The sequence below is a fragment of the Aythya fuligula genome, chromosome 8 (assembly GCF_009819795.1).
Source record: "Aythya fuligula isolate bAytFul2 chromosome 8, bAytFul2.pri, whole genome shotgun sequence".
Taxonomy (NCBI): Eukaryota; Metazoa; Chordata; class Aves; order Anseriformes; family Anatidae; genus Aythya; species Aythya fuligula.
In genome coordinates, this window is record NC_045566.1 from 29594533 (window position 1) to 29608328 (window position 13796).

Sequence of the window (13796 nt, forward strand, 5' to 3'; positions counted from 1 at the left end):
AGCTAATTTATCATGGGCCTGCGTTCCTAAACAATGTTAAATGGAGTACATTTTCTTGCATCTTCCCAAGTAACTATGTCTCCTGCAAAATTCAAACCATTAAAAGTGAGGGTGATAGGAGAAGCTCCAAGAAATAAGTGAACTTAATATAAATATTCATAATCATGTCAATTCCACTTTTTAAACAATTTCTGAAATGTTAGTTTGCTATAACGGCTGGTCAGAAGCACAAAGGTTAGGTTAAGCTTCTTTCGTTAATGGTTTGGCTCAATGCACCCAGCAGTATAATGTATTTTATCAGTGAGGGAAATGATATTGGTTTAAGAGGTTTCATGTAACAGTCATATCCTGGCCAAATGTAATTTTGAAAACAATCAGGGCCATTATGGCTCACACAGAAAGAAAGATAAAGACAGATAGCTGTATATGGGTTTTTAATAAGTAATTCACCCTGGGTCTTGAAACATCAGATTGCCAAGTAATATTATTAATGTATAAGCATGTTGGTAAAATCATGTATTCTTTCCCATTGGTTGACTATAGATATGTTTCTGATGCAAATATTGTGTAAGTGTATTGAATCCAAGCTATGTAAATAGACTATATAGTACATCCATCAAGCAGTTGACTTGATTATTTCACACACTAAAGAGCATTTTCTGACATCAATCTACATTCTGCCTAAATAGAACATTTTTCACCAATGATATTATGCATCATTTACTGTATATTTGATACTAATTGTTAGGCATATCGATCACCTGTCACTCTGGGAGTTCAGTGATCTTTGCCACTTGTCCCGGCAAGTTGGAAGTTGCAGGCAGCGAGCTGCATGCCGGCTGCTGCAGCCCCAGCTCCCTTGCCCTGGGCGAGGGGAGAAAAGCTCAGAGGTGGGCAAGGGCCTGCCAAATCACTGCTTGAGTGAAGGGCACTGGCTTCATTCTCATAGAGCTTAGGCTGTATGGTGGGGCACAAACATGCTGTGAAGGTTAAGAGGTGCCACCACCCCAGCACCGGTCTGTGATTAAGGGCAAGGCACTGTGAGGTGCCAGGAGAGCAGGATGCCATGGTTCTGCAGGGCTGCTGGGAGCCCAGCTCTTGTGGAATTGGCCAAAAAGAGGGGGACAGCCAGGGAGCGAAGGTCTTCATTTTGGTATGTGGAGTCCACATATGTGGCAATCAGTTACCTGCCATAGAACAGCCATATCTATAGCCAAGGGACGGGGCTGTAAGCATCAGAGCAGTTAGAAAGAGCCAGATAAAGCAGGACCTGCTTTAATATAAATACGTTGAACTCTCCGATCAATTTTAAACATCTACTTCATGTATGAAAATGTGGAGATTTTTAAATAAATTTAACTGCAGCCAGAGGGGGCTGTTAATATTGACCGTTCTGTATCTGTCACAGCATATATATTATTGAACTAAAAAACTACTGAAAGCAACGGCTTTGGAAATAGTAGAAGAAAATATTGATTTAATCATTGCATTTTTTCAGCAGTTCCTTTACGACGTTTTTTACAGTGTGGAGCATGGGCTGCCTACTTGCCGCACAGTTTATTCACTGAGCGGGTCGTTCCTTTAGTGGGTTTTCCTTTATAACCCCTTTGTGCTCCATGGTTTTCTCTCTCTGGACTGCCAAAGTTCTTGCCCAGCTTCTTGTCTTCTGATGGCTCTACCACCCTCATCCCTTTCCCTCCACAACTGTCATGGTTCCCCCCTCAAGCCTCCTGCACAAGCAGCCTCCAAGCGTCCCCCTGTCCTCCCATGCTGGCCCTGCCTTTCTCCCTGATTGCTTTTGTTCCCCTTGGAGGCTTCTCTCCACCAGCATCCAGACTGACCAGTTTTCCCCACCCCTGTTCACACCTGGCCACAGTACTCCCACCCCAGCATTCCCACCTGCCCTTGATCACAAATTCAAGCACCTCACCAGTATTTCCTTCCACTCCCTCTCTAGGGTTGCTCAGTATACACAGTCCAAAAAAAAGCTTTCCAGAAAGATGCCCGTTTTTGCTAGCTTTCTCCCTCTCAAACCTTGGCTTAAGTTTCAGGGCTGCCGCAGTGCCCACTGCCCAGCAGGGACGTGTCGGAGCGCAGCCGGGCCAGCTGGGCATGGGGAGTGGGGAAGGATTGCCCTGGGTGCACAGGAGCAGGGGGAGGAGAGGATGATTGACATCGTTTTGTGATAAACAGTAAATTTTCTGGAAAATAGCATTTCAGGGGAATCAAAACCGTTAACAAATTAGGGTCAGACTCGATAAATTCTCTGCCAAGGAAAAAATATCAGGGAAGTGGCAGGTGGCAAGAGATGTTGAAAACCTTGAGACAATTCACTCTGACATTTCAAAAAATGAGCCTTTTGACTCTTTGCCTTGAAACGCATTTCTCAATTACAAACTGAACTGAAAGAGGAGAAAAATTATAGGAAACGATTAAAATACCCAAACTTGAAGCAGCGTTTTGTCTTGGGCTGAATGACAAGATCTACCTGATCTCAAGTAGTTTTACCTCATGTTTTTTTTTTTGTTTGTTTGTTTTGTTTTGTTTTTTATTTTATTTTTTATTTTTTTTTCTTTTCAGTCCCAAAACTAGGCCTTGTGTTATTTCCCACCTCTGCCCAGCAAGCCACTGGTGATATGCCCAGTGTATGGACTTGCTCATTCTTTCTCAGCCTAGCCCCCCAAATTTATTCATCTGTCTCAGTGCTTTCCGTGCATTTTACCTTTTCCTTAGAAGATCGGCTGCTTCAGAGGGCAGTTACAGTCTCCTTACTACATAACTATGCAGTAACTCAAAATCGCTAGTATTTAACAGAAGCTGTGAGGAGAGATGCTGGCACTCTCCCAGGGGCTTTGCTGCTCTTGGAAGCAGGACCCTGTGCTGCTTGTGGGGATGGCTCTGGCGCCTTAGGGTGGCAGCCGCCTGGCTTGTCACCAGCTCCTGGTTCTGGGCTTCAGGCGTCTCCAGAAGGCTTCTCTGAGTCATTCGGGGGACGCCTGTGACCCGTCACCAACCAAATAAAGCAAAAGCTTGGATGCTGGAACAGAGCTGTCTGGCTTGTGCATGGTTTGCTTTGGATCTTTTCAGCTGTCACTGCGGAGACCTTCTTCCCAGGGGTTATTTGTAAAGGGTGCTTTGATTCAGGTGCATGTGGGCTGTGCGTGTTGGCGGTGCACACAGTGCCCTGCCGCCGCAGCTCCCTCCTCCTCTTTGCTCTTCTTTTGTCTGCCGCTGACCCCCTGCCTCCACCCGTCCCCTGCTCCAGTGCTGAAGGACATGGCTGGACCCACAGCTGCTTTTTTGCAGGAAACCGTGTGGCACTGAATTGCATGGGGATGCAGATTACCTCAGTGCTTGGTTTAGAGCAGTGTGCCTTATCTGAGGTGTACACTTTGTGCAAGCAGCAGGGGAGAGGCAGTAACGCAGAGTGGCGGGGCTGCCCTGCTTTATTTGGGCTCTTCCCAGAGGGGCTGGAGTGGGGAGGTGGGCACAGCGGGCAGAGGGACCCTGCCTTCCCCCTACCTGCACAGCCCTGGCACCAAGAACAGCCACTGCAAGCTCCTCGGGGCAGGAAATCTTTCCTTTACTTTCCTGTGAAGCACCATGCAGAGCAGCGGTGCTTTATAGATGTTTAGAAGCACTCAGGAAAAAATCCTCTGCAGAATATAAAAGGGGAAAAGCTTCCGAGGCATCCCCTTCCGAGACTGCTGGAGCCACAGGCACGGGGAGCGAGATCATAATGTCCCTCCATCCATCTCCCTAACAGTGCCGCTCCCTGCTCTACACAGCTCTTTCCTTTTGCAGGCATCTTATGCCGTAGCATTAAGACACAACAGGGTGTGCTTTGCTGGGACATTAATAATACATCGGGCACGTTGTGAGCCGTGACAGTGAAGGCTGAGTGGCTTCAATAGCCCAAGAAATGCATTAATGCTCCGGTGAGCCGCATCCTCGAGCGGTAATTCCGTTGTTTTGCCATGCTGCTGATGACGCAGGTTGCGCAACGTGCTGTGCTGTGGTGGGCGCAGGCAAGTGGGCACCCTGCTTGGGGTGGCTGAACCCATGTTGTGACCAAAATGTGGGCATCGGGGTGCATTGTGTCAGTGGTACAGGCAGCCTCCACTGACCTCGGCACGTACATAACCACCTGGGGTTGCAAAGGGTGCGTCCACGTGCTGGAAATGAGCAGACGGGTGATCTGCATGTGCCTAACGCCATAGCTAATCGCATCCTTCAGCAGGAAAAGCTGGGCTCCTTGTTAGCAGCAGAAATGATGAGAGGGAGGCAGAAAGAGACATCAAATGATATCCCAAAGAGCGCGAGAAAGAAGGAAAGACAGTCTGCGGTTTGTAGGAAGTACCTCACCTCATTAAGCATCTTAATTCCTTTTTATTGTCCGTGCTGCACTGAAGCCTGTGAGATGTACGCGTGATTTATAAACACTGCTGTGCATCAGCTGAGCAGTTTTATACTGGGCTCTGGGAGCCCGAAGCACGTGTGTGGCTCGTTCTGGGGCTGTTTTTTTTTCTGCAGCATCAGAATTTTGCCCGATTTCATTCTTGGTGCCACTTGGCTCTGCTATGCTTGCACGCTTTTATTTTGATAAATGTTTAAACACCTTTATGCCAAATGAAGCCAGGTAAATATGAGATCTCTTTACTCTGGCATAATTTTAGAATTAATTCATACCTGGATAAACCTGCATATCATTAAAGTCCACTAAATAAGAGTCATGGTTGTTTATTCAGAGCCAGGGAAGCTTTGTGGATAATTTTATGGTTGTTAAATAATTTTATTTGTTCAGATTAGCATATCTCAGATTTTCTTATATTCTTAACCACGTTACTTATACAATCACAAAGAAAATCTAAAACAACGATGAAAAATGCTGTTGTTCAGATTCCAAGATAAATCTAATAATGACTCTGACAGGATTGATTACAACAGAATCAGCAAAACCTCTCTACTCTTTTTAATGCAGTTTGAGACATGAAGAAGATAATGAAATATGTTACTTGACAGTTGCAGATTCTATGTTTAGAGTTAAAAGTAAGCTGCTCTGATTTTTTTTCTTATTGAAACTTTTTTTTTTCCACTGCAAAATATAATTTTTGCCAAAATTGACACATTTATGGAATTACATTAATTTTGATGACATTTTCTGGAAAAAAAAAATTCAAATTATCTCTTTGGGAAATTCTATTTGGTAAAAAGACATAAAATTGCAAACTAAAAGCAATTTTGAAATTAAATTCCTTGTGTATTTATTGTTCTAACCTCATTTTACAATATGTCACCAGCTGTCTTATTTTCTGTGGTGATTTCACTGAACCTCATCCTCTTTACCTTCGCTCTCTGCACCTTTCCACATCTCTGTGTAATTTCATCTGCAAACACAAACCCAGCTACCACCTCTGTGCAGCCGATGGCAGATCCACCTGTGTGCTCACGACCTGTCTCCTCTGTCCAGCTTCAGCTCTGGGCTTGCTTCCCTGACATTTCTTGTAGACGACTGTCTGTCAAATCAAATTCAATGAGGATGAGACAGAACTTGTAATCTTCCCCACATCATGCCTTCCCTGCTACTCCCCTCTTTGATCACTGCGGACAACCTCACCATCTTGCCTGTCATCCAGGCCCATAATTTGTGTGTCATCTGACTCAGACCCTTCTCCCAGGTCCTCACATCCCAGCTAAGACATAATCCCACTGACTCCTCCTGCCTAGCGTCTGTAAGAGGGAGCCTTTCCTGGCCATCCCCATGGCTAAGACCCTCGTCTAACCTCTTCTCCTCTATGTCTCAATTAGCACAACACTTTTTTATTATTGTTATTATTTTTGTCAGGCCTTGACAAATGCAGCCCTGGCCTTTTGGTGCTCACTTAAAATGATACTGGGAATACTCTTTTCTCAGCCCATCATGCTCCCATTTTCTGTCCACCCTTCCAGCAGATACCATCTCTTTATTTTGCCTAATACTTGGAGGTTCAGACCACAATCAGGCCTCCTAGAGCAAAAGTCCTTTATACTCACAGAAATACACACACATTATGATAATATAAACCATTATTCTTTATTAACATTATCAGTATGAGAACATAGCATAAATCAAGTCACACCTTTTTATGACTTATTTAATATTCTACTGTTTTATTGTATTCAACTTTTAAATTATTGTTGTTATTTGAATAATTATCTTTGCTAGCTATTAAGTACAGATTTAAAGCCTGTTATTTTCTAGATCAAAGCATCTCCCACTTCTGTTATAATGAAACACTTGAATTCTTGGACAGTCTGAACATGAAGCTTAGGTAAGAGTCAAAGTGTCTCATTACAAACAAGCAAGAGGTGCTTTGATCTACAAAATAGGATTTTAAATATTAATTTTTCATCTTAAAATAAGATCTGGCACAATAAAGTGCATTGTGGATATCAGGTGAAATCATAGAAAAGTTCTGCTGTTGTATTGCATAACATAGGAAATATGTCAGGGAGACTCATTCACCGTATGACATGTGTAAGAGGGCTCCCCGTACCCCACAGCTGCTAGGAGTTCCAGTATCCATCCAGTACTTCCTATCCTAACAAACCTTGAGTTTAAAGCTGTCAGGCACAGTGTCGCTGAGCTCACCCCGAGGGCAAGGCCAGTCAGACCCAGAGCCCATGGTGGTGATGGCCACGCTGCGCCAAGGGTGGCTGCAGAGGGGCTCTGCAGACCCACATGGTGAGCCCCCGCCTGCTGCCAGCATGACACTACAGAAAATCACAGCCCACGAGAGATGTTTGGGAAATCTCAGGTTTACACTGCTTAAAAAAAAAAAAAAAAAAAAAAAAAAAAATAAAAAAAAAAAATTAAAAAATTACTTCTATTCTGGCATGTTTTAAGATATGGCTTTTTATGCTCTCATTTACAGTGGGTCTGAAATAGCTGCCTTTCCTGAGTGGTTGTTCAGGTCCTGGTTCTCGGCCAGCTCTTGCAAGGACATAATTTATATTTCCACTTAAAATACAACAATTTTCTATTTTACTTTGCTGAAAGAATGTACTTTACTGTGAATATTTTGCAGTGTCACCAGAAAGCAGCAGGAGAAAAGTGTTAAAAATTGCCAAAGAGAAAAAGGAAAAATTACTGTGAAAGATTTATTCACGGTATACACATGTAAGAGGTATCTTCACCCAGACATTTCCCCTAAATCATTTCTTATAGCCTCCCCCCATCCCTGCTGATAAATCCTGGGCCCATGAGCGTCATGCAGGTGCTGACCTCCAGGAGGTCCTCTTAGGAACTGATAGCAGGTGGATTCACACATTTCAGGCCGATTTCCGTGGAGACCCAAACTGGGGTGGCATCCTCCACACCGACAGTGATAGAAAACCGCATCAGCAACGCGGATCAGTGGGTGCTGCGCTCAGTCACACGCCACCAGGGATGATTTAGTTTATCTGGGTGTAAATCAGATGTGACTCATCGGCAGACACTGCACAGTCAAACGTGCAGAAAACTCGCATCAGTGCTGAATCAAAGTCTGAAACACAGCTCGTTATTTAAAGAGAATTATGAGAATGCCATGAGTTTCGAGAAGAAGATCAACACTGCTGAGGAAGTGAAAGCCAAGAGTTATAGATGAAATGATAGGAGGCCCTCAGGATTTATTAACTGTTTTGTTTGGAGTTATTAAAAAGGAATGACACCCATTACAGTGTATCAGAGGAGCGAGCTATCTAACAGCCCCATGGCTGTGACTGCGTGGAGCTCTGTGATAAGGTGAGGACACCAAGAAAAGTTTTTGCTTTGTAAGCTGTTCATTCAAGTCAAGAGTTTTCTCAATCAAATATTGTTCTACAAATAAATACCTCTAAGCGCAAACTGCCCAATTCTCATGAAACATATGCTTAGGGCTGTCTTAGGCATGTCTGAGACGTTTCCAATCTTTTCATGACAACTCTAAGTAGTCAATTCTAGCCTTGTTGTTTCGGGGGGGTGTGCATGGGCTCTGCAGGCTTCCTGCATCCTGTGGTGCAGTGGCATTTGCTGTTATGAATGCACCAGTACTCGAAGCTTGGCACCAGTGTGAAGAATGTGCACAAGTGGTGCTACTTTGGCAATTCCTTTTTCAGACGGAATCCTAACATCTACCCGAGTTACTCAGTCACATCCCTCTAACTAGTTGCTTCTAGAATCCAGATTGCTTTTCTTTTTGGTTTAAGAACAGCACTATGTTCAACCAGAACAACTGAAATGCAACTGGGGATGGCCTTTTTCTTTTTTTTTTTTTTTATAAATACTTGTTGACTCCCCCTGTGATATGTCAAAAGGAGAGCATCAGATTAAAAGTCCTGTCTCATGCTGTGAATTCTAGCATCCATCCCACAAGGATTCTTGGTCCTTTGTGAATACATCTTTTATTTTCATTTGCGTGAGCTTCATTGCAGCTTATTATTATTGAAAGTTAGAGAACAGATTGAAGACTGATTATAAGGATATTGTGTACCATGGGAAAAGCCTAGTTATATAAAAGCTTTGCCTGAGACTCAACTACTTTGTGTTCTGCAAAAGCTACTGCAGATATCCCCGGTGTTTTTATTGATCTTATAGATTCAGTACCTGGGCACTTAGAGTTTAGCTTTGCTTTGGGGACTTGCTTATTTTATTTGAATTTGCTTGAAATTCAGCAGATTAAAGTTACTTGACCGATTTTTGAATGCTGGCCTAGAAAAATAAATAAAAGGTTTCTCATGCAAGGTGAGCTTGTGTCTCTAGTCATAACTCCACGATGCCACCAGATTTCACAACACTCAGAAGCTCCCATGGCAAAACCCTGCTGGCTGAGCCTTCCTCTTCCCCTTCCCCTTCCCCCTCCCTGTCCCCATCCCCTTCCCGGTCCTTGTCCCTTCTCTCTGCAGCTGGCTGACCCTTTGGGCAGCGGCATTTCCTGCCTTCCAAAGAGCAGTTCTGTACAAGTGTGGTACTTCCATGGACACAAAGGAGAGCTGTAGTTGCTATTTTACTTAATATGAAAAGGTTAAAATGCCGATGAAAACATATAGCTATGTGGAAATTAATGATGGTATCTCTTGTAAACTAGTGCTGTGTGTGTACCCATCCACCCATAATGTTTTAAAATATACATAGCAGAGTGCAGATAGTGATAACATATTTGATTTTATCTGCTACAAACATATATATATGTCAGACGAATAACTTATCTCTCTTTCTACTCTCTGTATTGATAAAATCCATAGAGGATTTAATCCATCCAAGTGTGCTTCTCCATGTTATTCATCTCAACGATGCGCTCAGAAAGTTCAAATATTTAAATTGGTTTCAAGTCAGAATATTAATGGCAGTTCTTAGAAATTCTATAATAGTTACGATTTCCCAGTTGATGGATACTGTCACAAATGGCTACTGTATGAGTGTACATAGTTAATTACTTTGCAACAATTAGGATCTTAGTCCAAGTGTATGAAGACTTTTACTCATCTGTGTGGGGAGAAGCGCTGAAGCACCCTCAGCTCTGATTGCTGAAAGAGCGTGTATAAGAGTGATGTATTCGCTGGTAAATCTCAAAGCAGCTCTTCACAGCAGGACTGCGCATCACACAAGTGCAAGTGCTCGCAGTCCAGGTCATCCCCTCTCACAGGACTGAATTCAGTGGTCGTGGTGGGCACCCACAAGACGGCACCGCAAGATCCCAGCATTACCAGAGGCAGGCTTTAACTCATGCCTGCTACAGACTCCCACGGCAGCCAACACGGGGCAGGAAGGCCCTGACATGGGGTGCTGCCAGCCGCGGGGTGCTACCGAATGAAGCTTCCCCGGGGCAGTGCGGCCCTGTGGCCCCAGAGGCACCAAGGGCAGCAGCACCCACAGCACCCCCAGCCCTGGCTCCACTTCCCGGGTCCTGCCAACCCCAGGCAGGTGTACTGGCAGGCCTCTTCTGGGAGGGACCTTCACTGGTGGCCTCTTTTGTAAGGGGTTTTCACTGGCAGGCTTCTTCTGTGAGGGGCCTCTGCTCACCACCAGCAGGGCCAGGTGCCACCTCCTGGCCTTCACCCCCTCACCGTGACACATATGCAGATATCTGCCATGGGATGAAATCTGGCAAAATTATGTCTCCCAGCAGGGAAATGGTATGCCATGAGATTTGTGTGTGTGCAACCCTTGTAAGTCAGGGCTGTGAGCACGGTGCATAAATAGCAGCTTTAAGGGCAATTGATGGCTGAACACCTACCGTTCTCAAAGAAAAAAAACACCATCGTTCAGTGCACCAGCCCCTCTTTCAGCTCAGCTCATTGGATTTGGTGTAGATGAACATTGTTTACTTTTAAAATATCAGCTCCGGTGGAAGAGTGAGCTGCCAAGGAGAAATACAGCTTCTCTCCAAAGGTGCAGATTTTCAATTAAAAGTACAGAGAAAGAAACGAGACAAAACTTACAAGGAAAAATCAGCAGGCAAGGAAACAAGCCCTGTGCAACACTACAGTGAAGCTACCCACCTCCTCCTAGAGCAAAGCCAGAGCATATGCTGCACTTCAAGACCTCTTGTAAACACACCCCTAATTATGAAATCATTACCAGAAATCAGCATGATAAGGAAAGAAGAATTATTATATTAACCTGGGATCTTCAGTGCACTCTGAGGCATCACGAAGCAGCTCTGCTGCAGCCAGAGACTGCACACTCCCTCCTTGCTGCTGTTCAGCGAGTCACTTCTTCTCTTTAATCTCACATTAAAATCCTTTCTAGCCTACTCAGTTTATGGCTCTGTTGCTGCAAGGTGGTTTGTGGTGCTCGGTATGGCTAATCCTTGGGATCGCAGCGTATTGAGAACAGAATAATTGAAAACAGCTTGAAGCGGTAGTAGTTAGGCACACAAATCAATGACAGATAATCATTTAAGCACAAACCAAAACAGACATTTACATGGAAAACAATCACGGCCTTGCAGTTACACCCCCCTCGTGCCATGCGGAATCTTTCAGGGATTTGGCAGAGCACCCTCTGACGCTGAAGCCCGCTGCCAGCATGACCATCCCCTTGAGACGGCGCTGGCAAGCCTCTGCCCAGAACCTGAGCCCAGCTGCAGAGGTTTGCCGTGAAGGCCGTCAGGCTCCTGGCAGAGTAAAGCCCTACCACCGCCCAAGCTCAGGACCCTCGTGGTGCCTGACGGCCACCCGGAGCCCCCCAGCACACATGGGCCTTGCCGGGTGCCCTGCGCTGGGCACAGGCTGCACGGGTGGCAGAGAAGTCCCCTGCAGGGACTGCCTCCCGGTTTGCCCGTGCAGATGGGAGCACATATTTGCCTGTCATGTTCTGATGACAATCACATTTATACCAGCTGGTTGAAATGTTTTAATAAATGATTACCTGACGAGAACACTTTCTCATGGCTGCGGTGCTGATTTTTGCTCATTTTTCCCATGATACAAGTAATGGTTCAAATTCAAAAGCAGAACAAAACCAATAGGATGACAGCTTTAGGTCTTTCTAAGCCTCTTTAGAGGAGCATCCAGGAACTTAAATCCCAATTCACCTCAAGTAGTGAGTCCAAGAAAACACACTGGGGATTTTGTTTTCTGACCACTGGCTGTCCCAGGGAGCCTGGGGGGCCAAGCTGCCACCCACTGGAGCACCCGCTACTTGGGCACGCAAGCGTTTCCACGCCTGGGGCTGCCCTAGCTCTGAACTGCACGTGCCGTTTCCTGGAGTTCAACCAGAAATCAGTGTTTGGGGTGAACTTCTCTACAGCAGCCTGGTTCAGAGTTGCAGAAGCCCCCAGAGCACGTTCTCCTGCCCTGCACCAGCCTGGCGGTCACTGCTCCCCCTGCGCTGCTGGCTCCTGCTGCCACCGTCCACGCACCCTGATGCAGGTGCGTGGACACACACGGGGAGCAGCTTGGACTGGCTGCTGATCTGATATGGCTTTGTCTTTTCTAGCTACTCACAACTAGGTGAGTGGGACTTTCTCCCCATTCTTTGGCCTTTTGCTTTAAAAGCATCAGCATCTTTACCAGGGAAGTTTCAAAACTTTAGATGCCAATTTTCTTTCCACTTTTTGTGACTCTGGTGAAAGGGTATTATTTATCAAACTAAGTATATATTATAATCTTTGCAAAATGGTAAAGATCAAAGACTACCTTGCATCAGACAGAATTACAGTGCCATAACATTTTATCTTGTTACAGCTGGTATCAATCACGATGTGACAGCAAGCTACAGAGAAGGTTTTTCCAGGCTGAATCACTGACACACGGCAACATCTGAAATATGGCAACCAGCTAGCATGTGCTTTGGGTGTGAAAGTGAAAAACCAGCAGCATAAGTAGGTGCCTTCAGTATCCATGTCATTAAGTGCGGCCATTTGGCAGTGAAATGTGGGCACAGGACTTTAATGGTGCCTGCAGCCATTGCACTGCTGCAACAAAAGAGATGAAAGCCCCTGAGAGCGAAGAGGGTTTGATTCCCAGTGACAGTGATGACATTTCCAGTGACGGCCCCTGAGTGCACCGGGATCTGCTGTATGATGCTGCCGCCCCGGGGGCACTGGCATCATCCCCTCTTGCCGGGAGGACGTGGCAGCCGCGCAGCGAGGCAGCGGGTGGCTGGCTGCAGGCAGGCAGGCAGGCAGCCCCCTGCTGCTGCCCAGCACCAGCACCAGCTCCACAGCTTGCCAGAGAGGGTTTGTTTAATGGGGGGCGAAGCCTGGGAGTCTTTTCAGTGTGACCGTGGACAGGCTAAGGGAAGGAGTGAGGTTCCTCCTGGTCCTTCCCAGGGCTGTGCTAGGCTTGGCAAGTTTCACAGCTCCAGCACTTAGGGTGTTGTTGCACTGTGTCCTCCAGACTTATAGCTAAGAACTTCTAGTGGAGAATAGAAGGGAAAAGGAAATTATGAGAAATCTGTTCTCAAACACACACCTTCCAGCATGGATGCAACCCTGCTCTCCATTTCTCAGGCCAGCCCTCTTTACTTCTCCTTGCAATACACACGAGTCCAAAAGCCACATCTTTTTGTGCTGTACTGCTGCAAAGTGCCCCTGGGCTCCCAGCCTGGGGAGGACCCTGAGACCACAGCAGGAGCAGGTATATTTCCCAGAGCATGGGCAGGACATGCATGGGCCCCTGGGTGTCCCCTGAGTGCACCACACCCTGAGGGCACCTCATCGACCACCCCAGCAGCATCACAGCCTCATCAGGACCGTGGGCTGTGAAGCCCGTGGGCGCCCTGGAGCTCCATGCAGGTGCAGGAGATAGGATAAAGTGGTGTTGAGCAGGGTCGGTTCTGTATTAGGGTTGTATTAACATGATAATTTCATGACTTTGCTTCAAGCAGTCCTGCAATTTTTTTCCCAGAAACTTCCATCCAGAGAGGGAACGCTTTCAACACAGTGAAGAGCAGAGGAAGAAGCAAAGCAAATACAGTCTGGAAAGTACAAGGGTTCAACAAATTTAAACGTCTTTGGTTTTCAGGATTATCCTGGTATTTGAATAGAAAACTGCATTGTTTTACACAAATTGCCCATCTTCAAATGCTCAGTCTCCTTTCCCTCTGTTGTTGAGAGCCACACTTCCCAGCCAGTTACTAAAATCCTTCTAAAAACTTGCAGAATTATTTGAAAAAGGGCATTCCTATTCCTTATGCATAAAACATGCATGCATATTCATATAAAACATTTAGAAAAATTTGTACCAGTTATAATTAGCATGTTTTGTGCATCTATTTTCTTTGCTATTAAATAACAAATTTGTGGTAACCATAGCAACTGGAACATCACATGGTAGTGGTGCTATTTTGG